Below are 20,644 nucleotides of genomic sequence, written 5' to 3' on the forward strand. Positions count from 1 at the left end.
TTCACTGAACCTCCTTAACAGTGGTGTCCTGCCGTCTATTTAAGACTTTTTATTGACTCACATTTTTGCAAGTACTACACCACTTTCATTTTTTCCACGAAAGTGGTGACTCAGTTTCAGTTCCCAAAATTGCAATACTCCTATGTTTCAAGCATCGTTATTTGTTGTTGTCTCCTTTGAACTACAATATATAAGATATATATCCCGATTTCTTGGACTCATGCAATAAAATTTCATTCTTATTATGCTTACATTTATGACCTCCAAAATAATCACGCCATTTAAACATTTTCCTCAGAGAATTTCATATTGTTTTGGAACTTTTTTTCACCTCTCTACTTTGTAACCATGTTGTGGCAATATCTTTCTTACAAAGGTGAAATTATTCTATCTCAGTTCCACTACATGTATTATTCTTAGTCTCGGCATTTTTCTTTCTGCAATTTGAAGTTAAGGCAAGTATACTGCACTTTTCCCTAACGGGTTTGATCTAGCTGATTTTTTCAAATAGTTCATTTCAGTGTAGTGCCTTTAATGAACCTATGAAATCATTGATGAGATTTTGTTATTCCATATCAAGATGTCTTTGAAACATGATCAATGTTCCTTCATTGCAATCGCCTACGTTTCTAAATTTTTCGCGGCTGATCATCTTAGGCGGTGACATGTTTGAACCACTATCCTTGATGCTCAGATCCTTTCAATTTAATTGGACAATTGTACTGTCCTATTTGGCAGCCTACTATGGAAATTTACAGTTAATTCATTTCCATCCGGTCTTTATGACCTATCTCATATTGTTTCGAGCTCCCCTCAGGAGTGAGCCTCAAGTTTTATGGGTTTATCTGAAACCAGTTGGGGCCACGTTGTTCTTTGAATGGACATGATAAGCTCAATTGAACTCGGTACTTGCCTTCAGAGTCAATTATCGACGAAAATTCATATGAGTTGCACAAGAGATGTTATTCTTGTCCCATTGGGTATTCTGGAGTCCTTCAAATTTTCAGTCATACTTCTTCTATGTGATATCAACTCCTATCCAAATTAAGACTGTTAGATTAATCTTCGAGTTCTTGATACAAGACTATCGGGAAAGATATAGTCTTAATCCCTTTCAGATACGCATGTTAGATAAGTCTCTATTAACACACGTGCAGAAAATGATACACCAACCAGAAGCGTCGCATGACTGACAACACAAAACATTAAATATTTCACATCTACGTTCCGCTTGTAACAAGCTGGTAGAAGATCGAATATTATGTTATCTAGATAAGTAACTCCTTGACGAGAGAAATATTAAGGAATATACATGGATCAAATGACATTCGACGATGTACAAGACCTATATATATAACTGTTTGATCGATCGGAATGCTTATTCCGGGTAAGATAAGTAAGCTACAAGAACGAAGACTCAATCATGGTTATGTAAGGAAAATCATGGAGAAAATCCGAGTACATTCGTAGTTTATGTTTGACGAAACAAATTCCATCAACAAGAGAGATTTGTCTGAGAGGTGGCCAGGAAGAGCCACAAGTTGGAGAGACATGCTGAAAAAGAACGCGTGATAGCACCATTACTCTAACCATCCCTACTACGGAAGAGGGGAATCGAATTTTTTTCTTTTTAAAAGAATTATCGCAAGAGAACAAATATGGAGTAGTAAAAATGTAAGAATTCTAATGATTTAAAAGTATTTTTTATGCTTATTTAATTTCGGTTTTAATACCTAAAATTCAATTATTTTGTTTAGTTTTGTGCAATAATTCTTCTGATTTCCTGACAAACAGTAAATGTGTGATTTAATGGTTTGTGGGTAATCGAGAGATGATCCACATTTTTTATTGAAATCGATAATATTATAGATGGCCCACATTTTTTTATTGAAAACGATAATATAATAGTCAATATCCTCAATAGGCTAAACCTAAGAGTGCGAACATTTTAAGGTTCTTGGGAACTATTTGGAGTTGCATATATGTGATGTATGACAACTCCTTTGCATGAAACCTATTTTCTCTAATATTTGTGAATAGTTTTTTGATTCGCCACAATAACCATATAGTCAAGATTGGATGTTTAACTGTTAATTAGGAAACTAAAGTAATAAAATCAATATCCCTAAAATTCACTTATTTTCCTAATTTTATTATTTGCATTATGCTTTATTTTCTTATTTCTTGTTTATGCCTAAGTTTAAATAACCATAAACCTTGTTTTTCTTGATTGCATATGACACTCGACTGTGATAGACAATTTTCAGTACTAGTCTTTGTGATTTCGTACCCCGTATTGATCTTTAGATATAAGATCTCTGCATTAATATTTGCAGTTAATTTTAGTGTGAATACATAGTGCATCATCAAGTTGAAGACATTAAATTTTAAAATGCGTACACTGTGTATACACGTCAACCAAAACTTCATTTACTTACTCATTCAATCATGGATCTTGTCTTTTCTTATTACTTTCACTTAAACTTAGTTCGCCTAGATTTGACATAAACTCATATACAATAGATATTTAACCACTTATAACATCAATCTATAAAAGTATTCCATCATTTTCTCATAACTCAATTTACTACACAAATCTATTTTTTCAATTATCGGATAGCCCACATGTATAAAATTAAGCTCAATATCTAAACATTCTTAAGCCAGAACTTTTACCAAAACCTTTTGTTATCATCCAACATTTAATACATTTTCACTTTATATCTTTCACCAAAAATAGTATTCTTTCTGTCACAACTAAAATGACATACTTTCTATTTTAGTTTGTCCCAATTAAAACGACATATTTTTTTAGAAACAATAAAATAACCGTCTCTCTAATTAATACACTTGGTCACTTTTTCTCTCCATTTAAAATATCCAACTCTTTTTCTCTCTCCATTTAATACTCACATGCACATTTTTTTTCTTCAATTAAATAAATTAACCAATAATTCCTAAAGTCTTGTACCAATTAAAAAATGTATCATCTTAGCCTAAACAGAGGGAATATAATAATATATATTCCAAGCAACCCCAACAATATATCCAAATTCCATCAAGAAGATACATTATTTCTATGCTTAATACTTACCCCGTCCCTCATTAATTGAAACCAGTTGACTTGACACGAGTATTAAGAAATGTTGTAGAATGTGGGTGGAAAAAGTTAGTGGAATGTGAATTCTACTTTTATATATCAATTTTATAATATATGTGAATGGAATGAGTTTGTGGAATGTATGACCCATTACCAAAAGTAACAAAAAGTAAGAGTTCTCATTAATTGACGAGGGATGAAAAGAAAAAAATTGGTGTCAATTAATGGAGGATGGAGTGGGAGGGAGTATTAGTACTATTTGCGTTGATAACTTACCATACAAAATATGGCTTCTCTATGAGCCCACATTTTTAGTCGATAAATAAAATATTTCAAATTTTAAAGAATTAACCATAACAGTTTTTCAGTAACAATTTGATCACGTCTATGCCAAAGCTCGGCACAAGCACAGAAAAGTTAAAATAAAACGGTGCTGGTGCCAGCTTTTAAAGGATTAACCAAAACAGTTTTTCAATAATGATTTCATCACAAATCTCCAAATTCTATGTCAAAGCTAAGAGCTGTGCACGAGCCGCTGGCACGAGCACAAAAAAATTGAAAAAAACGGCTCGCTTTTAGCTCAGAGCGTGCTCGTGCCAGACTCTTAGCTCGGAGCGTGCTCAAGGACGGATTTGGATGAGGTCAGGCGGGGTCGACCAACCTCACCTATTACCACTGTCCACTAGAATCGGGCCTTGGAGCTTCCGTCCACCCTACGGCAGCCCCGCTTTGACCCCACGAGGCCATTAGCAACAAAAGATGTAGCAAAGTTCCAGTCTTGTAAGAGCATCCTCATCCGTACTCTTGTCAAAAGATGTAGCAAAGTTCCAGTCTTGTAAGAGCATCCTCATCCGTACTCTTGTCAACGAGCACGGATGTGGGCCCAGACCCACTTTTACTCCCTATATCCGTGCTCTTCCGCAAGGACAAGCTCAAGGGTCCCACCATTCTATTATTCAATTTAAATAAATACATTTCCACAATATTAAAATGCATTAAAATTACCCAGAATACTATTACAAATTATAAAAAAACTAAAAATTACATAATTAAAATTCTAAAAATTAAAAATTACATAATTAAAATCCTAAAAATTAAAAATTACATAATTAAACTCTTAAAATTAAAAATTACATAATTAAACTCCTAAAACATAAAAAATTACATAATTAAACTCCTAAAAAAAGTTACATAATTAAAGGCTAAAAATACCCCGTGGAAGACTATTCATCCGACTCTACCCCCAATGTTCTTTGGAGACCTCGTATCATTGCCACATGCGATCGAAGTTGCTCGGGGGGTCATAGTTGACCTATCGGCCAAATAGAGTTGGGCCAAAACCCCCCACAACGAGTTGGTGAGGGGTTGAGGTGGCACAAAGGGAGCGGGAGCGGGGGCGGATGGAGTTGCGGCGCGACGGCGGTTGGCCGTCGACTTCTTCCTTCCTTATGGCTGGCGTTGGGAACTACTCGGGCCGGCGTCGGGGCTACCCAAGTTAGCTCCTGCGAGCTGGGTGGACACCTCATCGGAGCCGGCGTCGGATAGGGATACCGACCTTGACCGTTTGCTGGAGGAGCTAGAGGAGGATGATACGCCTCCCCTATACTTCGGATGCACACGTACCTCCTGCCAAACATTGAGGTACTTGAACGGTTTGTATTGTTGGGATTGGTAGGTCGCCAACGCGGCACTGATGATGTCGACCTCGCTTCTGCCGCTCCCCGCCGACGCTCTTCCTGGAGGTAATACCCCTGAAACTTTTGGATTTCTTCGTTGGCTCTGTATATGGCATTGCGCACCATACTCTCGTTGCGCTCGATTGTTCCAGTCGGTCGGTTTTGATTGTACCGGCGACAGACGCGCCACCAAAAATAGTCCCCGGATTGGTTCGTGCCAATCTCCGGATCTTCGGAGATAGATAAAAACGCTTTGAATAATTGATCCATCTTCCCCGGAGTGTACAGGGTGCGGACACCACGAGTAGAAAGATGAGGAGTTTGAGAGCTGCCGCTCCCTCCCACTCTAGGTACGGGTGGTTCGGGTGCCCACCTGTATTGCCCATCGGGGGCATCTTGGTCGTCCACCGGGTAAGGTCGATAGCCACCCGGGGCTTGTGAACTTTGGGTTTGAGGAGGGACCGAAAATTCCGTTTTCGAACTAGGAAATGGTTGCGAGCCGAACCATTCGTGGTTTCAACCACTGGAGCCAGAGGGGTGATCCCCGGAGCCGGTAATTTTTTTGTTGTAAGAGTGAAAGAAAGATTGAGAATTGTAAGAATGAAAATGAGAGAATTTAGATGAGAATTGTGTAGTGTGGTGTGAAATTTTTTGTGTGGAAGTGGAGGTATTTATAGATGAAAATGTGAATTTTTGGGGAAAAAATTGAAAAATAAATTAAAAGTGAGGAGAAAACGGATATAATTTTTTGGGAAGTGGAAAAATATTTTTTTTATTTTTAATCGAATTTTTTAATTAAAATCCTTTTTTAAAAAAAAATGGAAATTCCAACTGCATTTGTCCCTGTGGATGTTATTTTCTCTTCCCAAAGGAAGCATTGTGCATGCTCTAAGGGCATCCACTACGCGGCGCGCCACCGTCCCGCGTTCCGTCGCGGAGGGACGGAACGCTCGCGCGACGTGTTGCGACACGCCGTCCCGCGCCCATCCCGATCTTGTTCCGCGTGCCTGCGAGACACGGGACGGGCTGTCACGCCACGCGCCATGGCGACATGGCGCACCCCTGCGCCATGCGTGACGCCCACTCGCCGGCCCGCGAGTGGGCGTCGTCACGCTGACGCAATGAATCAATTTTTTTTAAAAAAATCGAATTTAAAAAAAATACTTTTTATTTATAAAAATTGTTTTTATATTTAAAAACAATTTCTACAAATAAATAAATACAAGAAATTCGTAATAGCCAAGATATATTTGATGGGCTTGCGAATTTATGAAACTCATTCTTGGTTGCTTCTCTTTTATAGAGACAACCTTGAATGTTTTATGTTCCACTTTCGATGTAGGACAAAGTCATTCTTGGTTGCTTCTCTTTTATAGAGACAACCTTGAATGTTTTATGTTCCACTTTCGATGTGGGACAAAGTCATTCATGGTTGCTTCTCTTTTATAGAGACAATCTTGAATGTTTTATGTTCCACTTTCGATGTGGGACAATGTCATTCTTGGTTTCTTCTCTTTTATAGAGACAACCTTGAATGTTTTACGTTTCACTTTCGATGTGGGACAAAGTCATTCTTGGTTGTTTCTCTTTTATAGAGACATCCAAGAATGATTTTGTCCCACATCGAAAGTGAAACATAAAACATTCAAGGATGTCCATATAAAATTGTATTTTAAATTATGTCATTTTTATTTTTTTTAAGATTTTAATTATTTTTTTTTTAATTTTAAGTTGTATTTTTATTTTATGTTGTAATGTTATTTTAATTTTAATGAATTGTGTTTGTTTTAATTGAATTGTGTTAGAAAAAAATAAAAAATGAAATTGAATGAATAGTAATTTAAGGGATGGAATAAGGGACGGAGCGTTGCAGGTTTCGTCCCTTAGTTAAGGGATGGATGAATAAAGTACAGTGGGGCCCTCAAATAGTAGTTCAAGGGACGATTAAGGGACGGTGGGGGGACAACATAGTGGATGCTCTAATGGTGAATCCATATTTCCAAAAATAAGATATATCCCATCCCGGCTGTCCCAAACTCTACCCTCAGGATTTATTCTTTCCCTGTACGTCATATATATTCAATAAAAAAAGGACATTCTCAACGTTTCTTAAAACTCGAGACAAAAAGATGTATTTCTTTTGTCCCATGTTACTAACACTTTTCGTTTTAGGTTCAAAGTATAGAATTGAGTTATTAGTTAATTAAATTAGTATTTTAAGTGTAATAAGTGAACACCTAATAAATGAACACTTAATTACCTCTAATAACTTTATTAAATACCATAATTCGAATTATTACAATTAGTTTGGGACGAGCCAAAAAGTGCGAATTACAATATATAGCTGGGTGATGTATTAAATTACATAATTACCCATTATCGTCATAAATAATTAAATTTGGTTGTCACTTGACATGCCATTTGATAGTGCAATTTTGAAATTGATATTTAGTCTTAGTTATGTAATAAGATACTCCCTCGGTCCCATTTAAGATGAACCCTTTCGTTTTCCACATGTGTTTTGTAAAAATCATAATAAATAGTTAAAGTGGAGAAAAAGTAAAGTAAGAGAAAGAATAATGTAGAAGAGAGTATCTTCCATATTATTCTCTCACTTAATTTACTTTCCCTCCACTTTAACTATTTATTATGATTTTTACAAAACACGTGCGAAAAACGAAACTGCTTGTTTTGCTTGGACGTCCACGAGCAACATGAAGATGTCAATGAGCTCGAGGCCATGGTCAAACGGTTGTGCACGATGAGGGGGAAGCTCAACCAAGGAAGATGTATACGGATTGCACAAAGTGTGTTGTTTGAAGTTTTTTCTCAACTATGGCTTTATATACACAAGAAAAGGTGATGGTGGTGAGCTAGTTGAGAGAATAAACAAATGAATATCTATATTTATTTAGATGGAGGGGGGAGGGTATGTAAGAGATGTTATTCTCTTGCTTAAGGGACAGAGCATGAATATTTTGACAAAAGAGCAAAAATATCTATGCTAATCTAAAGTGCAAGTTTGATGAAAAGTCCTTAATACCCTTTTTGGAGGGAAAATAGAAAGATGAGGTGTCTTCTATTCAAAAATAATTTTTTAAGGCAAAAACAATTGGACAAATAATAGCCAATAAAATGCTAACTTCTTAAAGAAGTGTTAAAACACATTTAAATAGTGCACTACCATTAAATTTTTTTATAATTAAGTTATTAAATTTATATATTAATTAGCCTTATATTTGAGTTAAATTGGAATTGTGCTAGAGAGTTTAGTTTGCCTTCCATTTATTTAGGTTAAAATTGAGATTTAATCATTTATTGCAATACTTTTTAATATAAAGAGTAGTGTAAATTCTCACATTATTCAAAACAAACAAGATGCATAAAATATTATCGTTATTTTAAGTGATAGTAGTAATTTACTTTTTATACGTATATGTGGCGGGAAGTAAGTAATTTATTCTTTCCAATATAAAAAATTCTTTTAGTCTTTGGAAATGTATATCAAGTTATGTTATGGTCTGAAATTAAAAGAAAGAAATAAACAGTCAACTAAAATTTGATTATTGGATAATACAAATTTTCTAACTTGACTTCTCAAAGAAGTTTTAAATTTATATGATTTAAATTATTCATATATTTAATGTGGATATTTTTAATATTCCATATATTTTTTTCAAATTAATTTTTTATAAATTAAGCTATTAAATTTATAAATTAATTTACCTTTTATTTAGCTTAATGACTTGCATAGCACTTTCAATAAACATCTTTACTCACACATATTTTCTTTATTTGTATATCTTATTCTAATTAATTCATACTCTTTGATAATTAGTCACACATCTTATTTTTGTCATTAATTTTATTGTTTTTACTTCACTTAGATTATAAATTAAAATTGCATAAATGTTTCATTCACTAGGGAGTAGTAAATTCTTCATTTTGAGTGAGATGATAAGTACATTTCTGTTTTTTTAAATCTCCATATTTCTTTCAATTCTTATTTTCTATATATTTATTATATTTTATATTCATTATTTGAAACTCTTATGTCCCGTGCATAGCTCGGGTATTAATACTAGTGAGTGTAAAACATGACAAATATTTTCTTGTCTTTTTATAATAGTACTGCCATTTATCTTGGTGTGCAAGTGGGATAGTATAAGGGAATTATTGTGCAGTTGGATGGAATTAGATCCCCCTAAACAAAAGGCCTCTCTAATATTAGATGAAATGCACACAAGATATTCTTCTTTTTTTTATGGTATGCTATTTCTCTGTTCTTACCTTCCACATTTTCCACCATTTATTTGTTCTTCCCTAGCTAGTAGGCCTTGTATTACAACTTTCAAAATATTACCACCGTTCCAAAATAAGAGTTACATTTTGCTATTTCGGTCCGTTCCACAATAAGAGTCACATTTCATATTTACCATCAATGGTAAGTAGACTCCACATTTCGTCAACTTATTTCACGCACATTTGATTATAAAACTAATATATTTAAATGGAACTCATAGTCCACTAATATATTTAAATGGAACTCATAGTCCACTAATATATTTAAATGGAACTCATAGGCCATAATCCGTATGGACCAACTCGGCCTACCAAACTTCCCCTCTCACGGTCCTACAAGTGATGTATAGGTTTGAGTTATATTTGTCGAGATTGTTTATACATAGGAAGACAGTAGGCTGGTGTCGTATCCATTGTTGGGATTCGGACCCCATGTTACTCTCTCTATTGATGTTGAGCATGTCACTTTTAGGCATGGCTCGTGTTTGTTTTTTATTGTCTTTGCTGATATATAGGGATGAGGCCCCCGCGAACTCTCCACCTCGAAGGTGTTGGATTTAAAAAAAAACTTATTCAACCCACTTTTCATTACATTTCTTAAAACTCGTGCCATACCAAATGTGACTCGGGCGGAGGTAGTAATAGAGTTGGAACTGATCATCCAGAAACTACTAATTCCAAAAGATGAACGCCTATCTATACATATATAAAAGGGGAGTTTTGGCCTTATTTTGAATATTCATGAATTCAGGGTATGGATTTTAATATTTGTAAATTTTAAGCATGATTCAAATATAATATGCCGTTACCATTTCAACTCCATTTAATATAATTTATGAAAATTAGCTAATTATATTTAACATATTACAACTGAATGCGTTAATTTAACATAATGAGTTTACCGTTACATCTCTATGTAGAAAAAATGGGTCACTGCCGTTACAAACTTAAATTGATATGTGAATATATTTGTTATAATAATTATTTTATTTGGCAGGTAATATTATATGCTATGATTCCAAAGAGACATCAAATTTTGAATTATAAAATTAAAGATTTTGTCATTGTATCATATATAATGAACGGTGCTCAATTAAATAATACAAATGAGATTACTACTAAATGAGATTGGAATAAGCATATCAAAGTCAGTATCATTACAATTGTATTTAGGAAAATGAGTTGCTACCTTTACAAAGTTAAATTGATATGCTAAATTTTTGATTTACAAACATCATGCTTTTGTCTCTTCCCTTCCACTTCTCACAATAATTTGAAAAGTCGTATATGAGACATTTATTACAGTATTAATATTAGTTTAATTTAAAATAAATGAATAGTTATTTTATAGAATCTTTTCTTATTTTTGCAGGTATATTTTTGCTTTGAGAAAGTTCCAAAAGTAGTACTCACAATCAATACTAAGACTGGCATCCGTAAACTGTTCGTTTGAAAAAGTGAGAGCCATGATGATGGTTGGCGGCTGAGGGAGAACTGAGAGCTAGGTTTCAGAAAGTGAGCTAAATGTCATATAAATTGAGAGTAGGTCGAGTCAAATTTGGATTGATTTTAGTTGATGGGCTAACATATTTCAAATTGTGTTGATATTCGACTTGATCATCCAATTTCACAAGTAATACAACCTCCTTTGAGACTTTAAGGCTTGGTTATTTATTGTTTTAATATTATGATATTTAGTTATATAAAATCAAATATGATGTAATTCCATGTGTGCGTGTGACTCAACATATGAATACCTAAACGGAAGAATTACTAATATTTAAGATGATGACGAGTTCTCTAAATTTCTAGCTAAATAGTGAATCCAGAAGGAATTAAATTGAAAATTAATAATGTTAAATTATGAGTATAATTTTGTTTAGTTAGGTCATTTATATTTCGTTCTATTTTTAGCTTCTTTTCATACTATTGGAATATACTATAATTAATATTAACATATAAAATACAATCTAATAAATTATACAAGATGCTTATGTTGTAAGATAAATGAATATAGTTATGGAAGAAGGATGAATTATTGAAGTATTAGATTAATTGGTTTTAAGTGAATATAGGTATCTTTACAAATATATCATCGTATATTCAATACGCGGAAAATGAAATGGATCGTGCATAGCACGTGGGTTAGTTTTGAGAAAATTAACCAAAATGCCATTATGAATATTTTAATAAAATTTGATAATTTGAAAAGTTTTTAGAGAAATAACATAAATAGTATTCAAATGTCAACCTTAAGTTAGGTTTATTGAGAGGGTTTTTTTTTCAGTTTCAAAAACTCTGTGAATTCCTAGCCCTTTCTTCTTCCCACACATTTATGCTATTAATTTTCTATATTCGTATTTAATTAAAGACAAATAAAATTTTATATAAGTTATAAAAATTTATTTATAAACTTAATAAGTTCAAGAATGAGTGACAAAAAACCTAATAATTGAAAAATGGAATACAAAGTTTATTACATAAGCAATTTTAGAAATAATAGCACTTTTTAAAAGTCTTACTTGTGCCGTTTAACAACACTATGGTTTTTTCTATTTTAATTAAATCATTTTTGTTAGTATTGGTTTTATATTTAAATATATATAATAACTTTTGATGTATTAAACGTATGCATTATTATTTTAGCTTAGAGCTAAAAGGCTCCAATAACATAAATGTAAAATGCATTATTATTTCACGTATTAGAGCTAAAAGGCTCCAATTGTATATGAATATAGAAGGCCAATAGTTACATGAATATAGAAAGATAAATGGCTCCAATTGAAAATGAAAACGCAACATTATTGTTTGAGGAATTAGAGCTAAAACTTTTCATTTGCACCCACGACCAATCAAAACTGATTTGGCTCTATATAAATAAATGGATGCACTATTGAAATGGAGAACCCCCAAGAACAAACACAAGTACATAAACAAAAAAGATTAATGGCGAAAATCTTAAGTGAGCAGCGGCAGCCGGAAACAACCATGTTCACCCATCCCTCGACCTCCGGCGTCATTCCGAAGATAATTGAGATCGATTTGTTTTCTTTCATTTGTAAAGGCTTCTCTATATTTGAATTAGCTTCAAAATATACATCGAGTGTATGTATTTTTAGCATTTTTCAAAGATAAATGGAGAGAGACAGATAATTAGAACTCATGATTGATAGTATTTGATTTAATTTATTTACGTTTAATAATTTAAATTAACTAAAATTCATCTATATTGTAATTCAGTTTAGCCGATTAATAATAAATTATTAATATGCATATTTCAATAAAATTAGAAGTTGGAAATATTTTTTTTGTTTTTATGATAATTAGATGAAGATGAAGTGAGAAAGTTTATGAAAATCCATACTAATACATATCTCCATATAATTGAGATGAAGGAAACGGTTTAGATTCAGGGTTCAATATTTAGTGTTTAGGATTTATGATTAATAGTTTAGGGTTCAAGTGTATTGAGCCATTCTAATTGATCTCAAATCTAGAAGATAATAAGGTTTAGGGTTTAGTATTTATGGTTTAGAGTTCAGAGTTTAGTATTTATGGTTTAGGATTCAAATGTATCGATCGAGCCAGTCATATTGATCCAAAACTCTCTTTTATATATGTATAGATTTGCACAATTTAAAAAAAAAAACAGAATGTCAGCATGTTTTTTTAATTAAAATTACACTTTCTTGATATGAGCATATAATCAGATTTGCAGCCAAGATTCGGTAAAAAAACCTCTACTATCAGTAAGGATTATCAAGTAGGCTGACCTAGGCATACCGGGTTCTCACAGAAGTAATCGCGTACCAACCTTGCACGGCTTCCTCCCGGTTACGATGGATGTAAATCCGGGATCGCCTTTGAGGCGCTGCGGCTTCCTCCTCCTCCCTACATCGATCTTCTTCTAGCGATTCTTCCAATATTCGACGCATTTGCTCAAATGGATCCATGAATGTATTAAATTTGAGAGAAGAATAATGTTTTGAGATGAAGAATGTAGAGTGTTTAAGTGAGAATAGAGAGTTTTTTTTATGGTGGATTAATTTGTGGGAATGATTTGATATTTATAGAAGTGAATTGGGGGCTTAAAAAATACAAAAAAATTTAAAATATGTAAAAAACGGCTATAAACGGCTAGTATATTTTTGAGATTTTTTTGAATTTTTTGAAATTTTCCTGATTTTTTAAAAAAACAAAAAAAAACATTTTCGACAAAAATTAAAGACGTCCACTCGCGGGCCGGCGAGTGGGCGTCACGGACGAACCAACGCTCACCACGTGGCCAACGCGGGTGGCGAGCTGCCTCGCGCGCTGCATCTCCGCGGCGAGACAAGGGATGGGCTGGTACCGGGCTGGGGACGAGACGGAGCCCGCATCGCTGTCTCGATGCGGTCTCGTCTCTCCGAGACGAGACCGAGCCCCCGTCGAGACGCAATGCGGGTGCTCTTACTTTATTTCACTTTTCGTATGCGAACTCTACATTCCACTGACTTTTTATACTCACAATCAAATATAAAACCAATAGTACTTTAAATGAGTTTCACATTCTACTCACCTTCTCCCTTTACTTTTCTTCACAAATTCAAATAATTTCTTAAAACTTGTGTTGAGACAAAAGTAGGCTTGCTTATTCGGCCTGTTCTGGTTCTAATCAGACCGGTTGATCGGTTTCAATTTTTCATAAATCCTAGAATCGGGATCGGAACCAGTCGGTTCCGATTTGGAACTAGCGGGTTAAGAACCAGTCGAACGGAACCGATGCGCAATTTAAATCCGAATTTATTTATAATTTTAAATAATTCAATACTATCTAAATAATAATCTAATATCTGAAAATATAACAAATAATACCTAAAAATTCAAACAAATACAAAAAAACATGCAAACCAACAATACTATAATATTCATCTATAGGTAAGAGTGATACTAAGTGTAGTAGGTCGGACTAGTTTATGTTGACAATTCTTTTATTAAAAAAAGGAGTTCTAAAATTTAGCAATTTTTTTAAAGGAGTTTTAAAATTGAATTTCATTTTCCTTTTTTTTTGGCTAAACAAATATTCAATGGAATTTCCAATACTAATTAATCTTGTTGTGACTTTTGGTTTAATACGAAACAATTACTAAATCAATATTCACAAACAAGTTAAAATCGTGTGTTAAATGAATTGTTACATAAATTTGTTATAAAGTTCAATTTCTATTATATGAAATGATATATTACTTGTATAAGTTCTTTTGGAAATTAAAAACAAACTTATGATGTCCTACTCATACTAGTTAGTTCATAAAAAAATAGATTGGGAAAATAATTGTAGATTCAAAGCATCACAATTTAAACATTTTAAATATTTCAGAAAACAGAGCTCGCAAATTTAACACTGTTCAAATCTAAAATTCACTAAATATTTCAAATTATTCTATTTCAATTCAATATTAAATCAATTAAGTTATATTTTTAGTATATTAAATTATATAAAATAATTGAATTGTAATCCGGTTCTCGGGTAGGAACAGGTCAGTTATGGTTAGAACCGAAACCGGTTTCATTCAAAAAGTTGGAACCGGTACGGAACCGATTTTCCGGTTCCCGGTTCCTCAATTAACCGGCTGGTTTCGGTTCCGGTTCCGTTTTAGCAAGAATTGGAGAACCGTTTAAGCATCCATAGTCAAAAGGCTCTTTAAATAGTGGATGAAGGACGGAAGGGGTAGTAAAGATTTAAGAATGGAAAGAAGATGAAACAATTGGTTAACGCAACCAAAGATCCTAATTGGTAAATTAAAAAAAAAAACGATTGAATAAGGCAACACATAAAAGATAAATTCTTCTCCGGAGAGGCGACAACAATCAAATTTTATTTCTAGATAATTAGATAGTGTTCCGTTTCCAAGATAAAATAATAACAAGATACAATCTATGATTGAGTTTGTGAGATTATTTTAGTCATAGGGGGTTAGCTATGACTAATTATCCCATGATTATCCATCTAGGATTGAGTTGTATGATTGAATCTCATGAACCAAACACACTGCAAATTTAATCTTGTATACAATCTTGCAAACCGAACACCGCCTTAAAAATAGAAACATAAGCCTAGTGCATAAAATGTGGAAGGCCATTAGGATTGTTGCACTTGTTGCTGAAGTTGATAGATTAGTTGTTTTAAGTGATAGAGGAACAGGCTGTAGCTTGAGGGTGATGAATGACCATCATGAAGTTCTAGATTAGTTGTTTAAAGTGATAGAGGAACAGGCTGTAGCTTGAGGTTGATGAATGATCATCATTTGGCAATTTCATTACAGGGGGTGTGTTAGGGTCATCACAGCTTCTCAGTGTAAAACACAACACAAATCATAATCATTGGATCCTTAAGATTGGATGGTTGTGATAAACTATATTATTATACTAAAAATCTACATTATTAGCTAAGATAATTATTAGACTGGAAATCTATATTATTAGACTAAAATGCTACATTATTATCCAAGCTACATTATTAGGCTAAAAATCTATATTATTGGATGACACGTGACATTAATCTAACCGATCACAAGATCCAATGGACGACAAATGTTTTGTGTTTTCCAAATATTTAGTGTAAGATACTCAAATTTCTTATTCCATAAACGCGAAAACAAAATAAAGACTCTTTGTAGTTTAGCTAGTTCCCTCCCCCAACCCATGTTTCATTTTTATAATTAAATCTATGTATCAATCTCAGAATTATTTGGTTCACGTTTGCAACCGCTGGCAGTCGTGTACTCGTGTGTATATTGATTCCAAAATTTTCAATCGAGAATCTTCTGAACTGAAATCAACACAAATTTGTATTTTATGGTTTAAATTATTTATTGTTGATGAGCATTCATAATAGGCATAGCCCCATCTCACATTCTATCTTAAATTTCCTCCTGCCACTGTAGCAGCCTATCTCATAGGGCATCTGCAGCCCATCCTCAGCCTATCTCACTAGATATATCTTTATAATTCATTTTAATTGTTGATGATTATTATTAAATAATAAAATAATAAAATGAAATAAATTGAAGAAAAAAAAACATATTAAAAAATCAAACATTCGGGGATTCTCTATTGGGATTTATTCTAGTGCAAGAGAGAAAATTTGTAGTGGAGGGAATGAGAGGTGTGAATAAAACGAGAACAATGACGTGTGTATAGAGAATTGAAGAAAATAAATAAATTGGAGATCGGCTCCCCGATCATTCGACAGTACAATAAATGATTTAACAACTCAAGATTTATTAAATATTATTATTATTGTTATCTAATATCTTATTTTAAATTTGTATACTAGTATTACTTAATTGCCTTGAAGTTTATGTTTATTATGTGATGATATCTTTTAATTTTTGTAAATGTTTATTATAAATATGATGTTGGTTTTCGCAACGAAAGATTTCCAAGTTTAACAAATTATAAATTAAATCGTTTTAGTTTAATCGAAAGATTTACATCTAAACTTGCTTAAATCAAATCGCATGCTAGAAATCACGTCTGTGAGCATATAATCACATATATATCTGAATACATGCTGTGATATGATAAATTGTACTATATGAATTCAAGTAATTGGATTCGATCACCTCTTTAATTTAATCTCAACCACGGATCTTTTGATCTGTTCTCTTGTGTGGGCAAAGCTAGTCAAAACGACATAGACTGAACAAGATTTGAAGACAGAAACACCCTAGGGATGAAATTCCAAATTTAAAAAATTCCCACTCTCACTCTTCAGGGGGGGTGAAATTTTTTAGTTAAAAAATTATGAAGACTTAATCTTCTGTCTTCTAGGCTTGTCCTCTTTATATAGTTAGTATTTTGAGTTAGATGGGGATATATAGAGGATTGGATTTGGCCACAGTAACTTTCACTGATGAAATTAGAAATTTATTTAATTCAAGTCCAATCTTAAATATTATTATCAGCCACTATAGATATATATTGACTATTCTTCCAAGTCAAAATTATGAGTATTGGGTACGTCCCCTTTAGTTAAATCATTTCCCTTACAAAGATCTTAATATTCATTAATTAATATTAAGTGATTCTTATTAATTAATTTATTTTTCTAAGAATATTCTAGTTGGGAGGCCTTATTTGTTATTAATGGAATAGATTTCAACTGACCAGTTTTTTTGAATAGTAAAATCTTTTTCTAAACACCTCTTGAGGATATTATCAGATTGGACTATCAAGATTCATTGCATTAACAATATTATCCAATCTATCAAGATTCTTGGACAACGAAATACCCTAACCATTTCATAAGTCAAAGTAGTTTTTAATTAATATCGTATGTTCAATGTTATGTTAACAATAATTAAGAAATGGCCATCACCGATGCCTCATCTTTCAGTAAATAGCCAAAAAAGACCTTTCTCTATGTTAGATCCGTTCAGTAGTGTAGTTCAGTGCTATGCCATAGCGACATTGTTCATTTGCTTAGGTTAGAAAACATTCCATCTGACATCAATTCTCTCACGATAGGTAGTCAAAGCTTATCTAGATTGTGAAATTTGTCTATCTAGGTTAATCAAACACCTAATCCTTTCACATGATATTCAAGCGTCTTGGTTGGAAGTGTCTTTGTGAATGGATCTGCCAAGTTGTTTTCTTCTGTGATCTTGACCACCTCAGTGTCACATCTCCGCACTATATCACGAATATTGTGATATTTCATCTCCATGTGTTTACTTCCCTTGTAAGCACGTGGTTCCCTCGAGTTTGCCACAGTACTAGAGTTGTCACAGTAGAGAGTGATGCTTTAAGGCATACTTAGAATCACATTTAAATCCATTAGAAAGGGTTTGAACCATGCTACTTCCTTTGCAGCTTTTGATGCAGCCAAATATTCAGCTTCCATGATAATGTTATAATTAAAGTAGAGAGAAAGTAAAATAAGAGAGAGAATAATGTAGAGGGAGACTCCTCTCTACATTGTTCTCTCTCTTATTTTACTTTCTCTCCACTTTAATTATTTATTATCATTTTTTAAAAGTGAGTGCAGAAAATGAAACGACTCAACTACCATATAACGAGTCCAAAGATTTTCATTTTTAGTGCTGAGATCTCTTGAATGACTTTAAAAGATTTTCTTTAAACATAAATCCATACTGTAAAACTGCAATGCATGCAAATGGAGTTTTACCTTTAGGTCAAGTGATTGATTTGCCAATTTATTCCGCTTCTTTAGAATAAGTTATTAGATATTATTATACCATTCTTTGCAAATTTTACATATATTTCCCTTTGAGTGGAATAGAGTCCTAATCGTACCAAAAATCTTCCTCATCAGCATTGCCTTCAAAGGGAAGAGAACATGCTACCATGACCAATATCGATTCCCACTTCTTTTCCTTTCAAATTTGACCCTACACACTATTATCTTAGGAATCTAATTCATTTATGAAATTTTAAAAATAATTAATCTTTACAAATGAATATTAAATTATTGTTAAGTTGTTAATTGGTTCTTCAACTTTGCTTACCGCACTTGATAGGTTTAGATGATGATGTGACTAGAATTTAGCTTAAAGATTTCAAACTTAAATTGATTGATGTCATTAAAAGGTTTAGTAGCCAACTAGACATTCTTCACTACAATTAATTATTTATCAGTAGGGTTGTCAGTATTATATAAGTTATGTTCAAAATTTACAATTTGACCAATGAAAATTTTGCTAGATGAATGTTGGTTAATACTCCCTCGGTATTTAATTAATTTTATTTTACAATTTATATGTAGTTATTTATTTTCATTTTAAAACAACGAACACTTAAAAATATGAAATTGAAGAGTAATTAAAAAACGTTAGAAATAAAAAATTAAGGATTTGGAGTAGGAAATTGGTTATAGGTTGTACTACCTCCGTCTACTAAAAATAGATATACTTTTGTATGACACGAGTTTTAACGTGTAATTGTTAAAGTAAGAGAGATGAGGAAAAAAAAAGGAGATTGGACAAGTAATGTTAGTGGATTGTGGAGTTCACATTATTAATAGTATTTTAATATTTAAAACTTTTTTTATTTAAAAATTAATCTAATTTTAGTAGATAGTTCAAAATAGTAAAACTAGTTAATTTTTGTAGGATGAGGAAGCATTATATTGTCATAAACTTTTAATTGAGCAGAATACTGATATGATGGCTAAGAAAATCAATCATAGAATGTTTGAGAATTAAAATGAGACCGAGTTGTATATGCGGGGTGGGGTCATTGACCATCCATATATATGTGTAATGTGCCATTCAATCTTTCAAATTTATAAAGATGATTAGCCCTTCATTTCTTGGCGGGATTAGAATGCTTTTTATAATTCTAAAAAGCCAATTTTTCGGCGGTGTGATTTGATGGTAGGAACATTAATTAATATGGATAATTATTTGTACAAAATGACATCAGTTTGACGATTTTGGAGCACCCGCACCGCGGGCCGCCCGCGTTCCGCGTTTCGTGCCGGCGGAATGGAACCGGCGCGCGACGCGTTGCGGAGGTGCGTTCCGTCTCCGTGTCGTTCCCAAGCCGTGCCGGGTGCCGACGGCACGACCCGCGGCACGGTCCGCGAGTGGGCGTCGTCACGCTGACGCAATAAATTCATTTTTTTTAAAAAATGAATTTTTAAAAAAATATTTTTTATTTATAAAAATTGTTTTTTATATTTAAAAACAATTTTTACAAATAAATGAATACTAGAAATTCGTATTAGCCCATATATATTTGATGGACTTGCGAATTTATGATACTCATTCTTGGTTGTCTCTCTTTTATAGAGACATCCTTGAATGTTTCATGTTCCACTTTCGATGTGGGACAAAATCATTCTTGGTTGTATCTATTTTATAGAGACATCCTTGAATGTTTCATGTTCCACTTTTGATGTGGGACAAACTCATTCTTGGTTATCTCTATTTTATAGAGACATCCTTGAATGTTTTATGTTCCACTTTCGATGTGGGACAAACTCATTGTTGGTTATCTCTATTTTATAGAGACATCCTTGAATGTTTTATGTTCCACTTTCGATGTGGGATAAACTCATTCTTGGTTATCTCTATTTTATAGAGACATCCTTGAATGTTTTATGTTCCACATTCGATGTAGGACAAACTCATTCTTGGTTATCTCTATTTTATAGAGACATCCTTGAATGTTTTATGTTCCATTTTCGAGGTGGGACAAACTCATTCTTGGTTATCTCTATTTTATAGAGACATCCTTGAATGTTTTATGTTCCACTTTCGATGTGGGACAAACTCATTCTTGGTTGTCTCTATAAAATTGTATTTTAAATTATGTCATTTTTTATTTTTTTAGGATTTTAATTATGTCTTTTTCTATTTTTTTGAATTTTAAGTTGTAATGTTATTTTAATTTTAATGAAGTGTGTTTGTTTTAATTGAATTGGGTTGGAAATAAAAATAAAAAATGAAATTGAATGAATAGTAATTTAAGGAACGGTTAAGGAAAAAATAAGAAACGGAGGGTTGCAGGTTTCGTTCCTTAGTTAATAAATGGAGTAAAAAAGTACAGTGGGGCCCCC

This window comes from Salvia splendens, chromosome 13 (genome assembly GCF_004379255.2).
Source record: "Salvia splendens isolate huo1 chromosome 13, SspV2, whole genome shotgun sequence".
In the NCBI taxonomy this organism is placed as follows: Eukaryota; Viridiplantae; Streptophyta; class Magnoliopsida; order Lamiales; family Lamiaceae; genus Salvia; species Salvia splendens.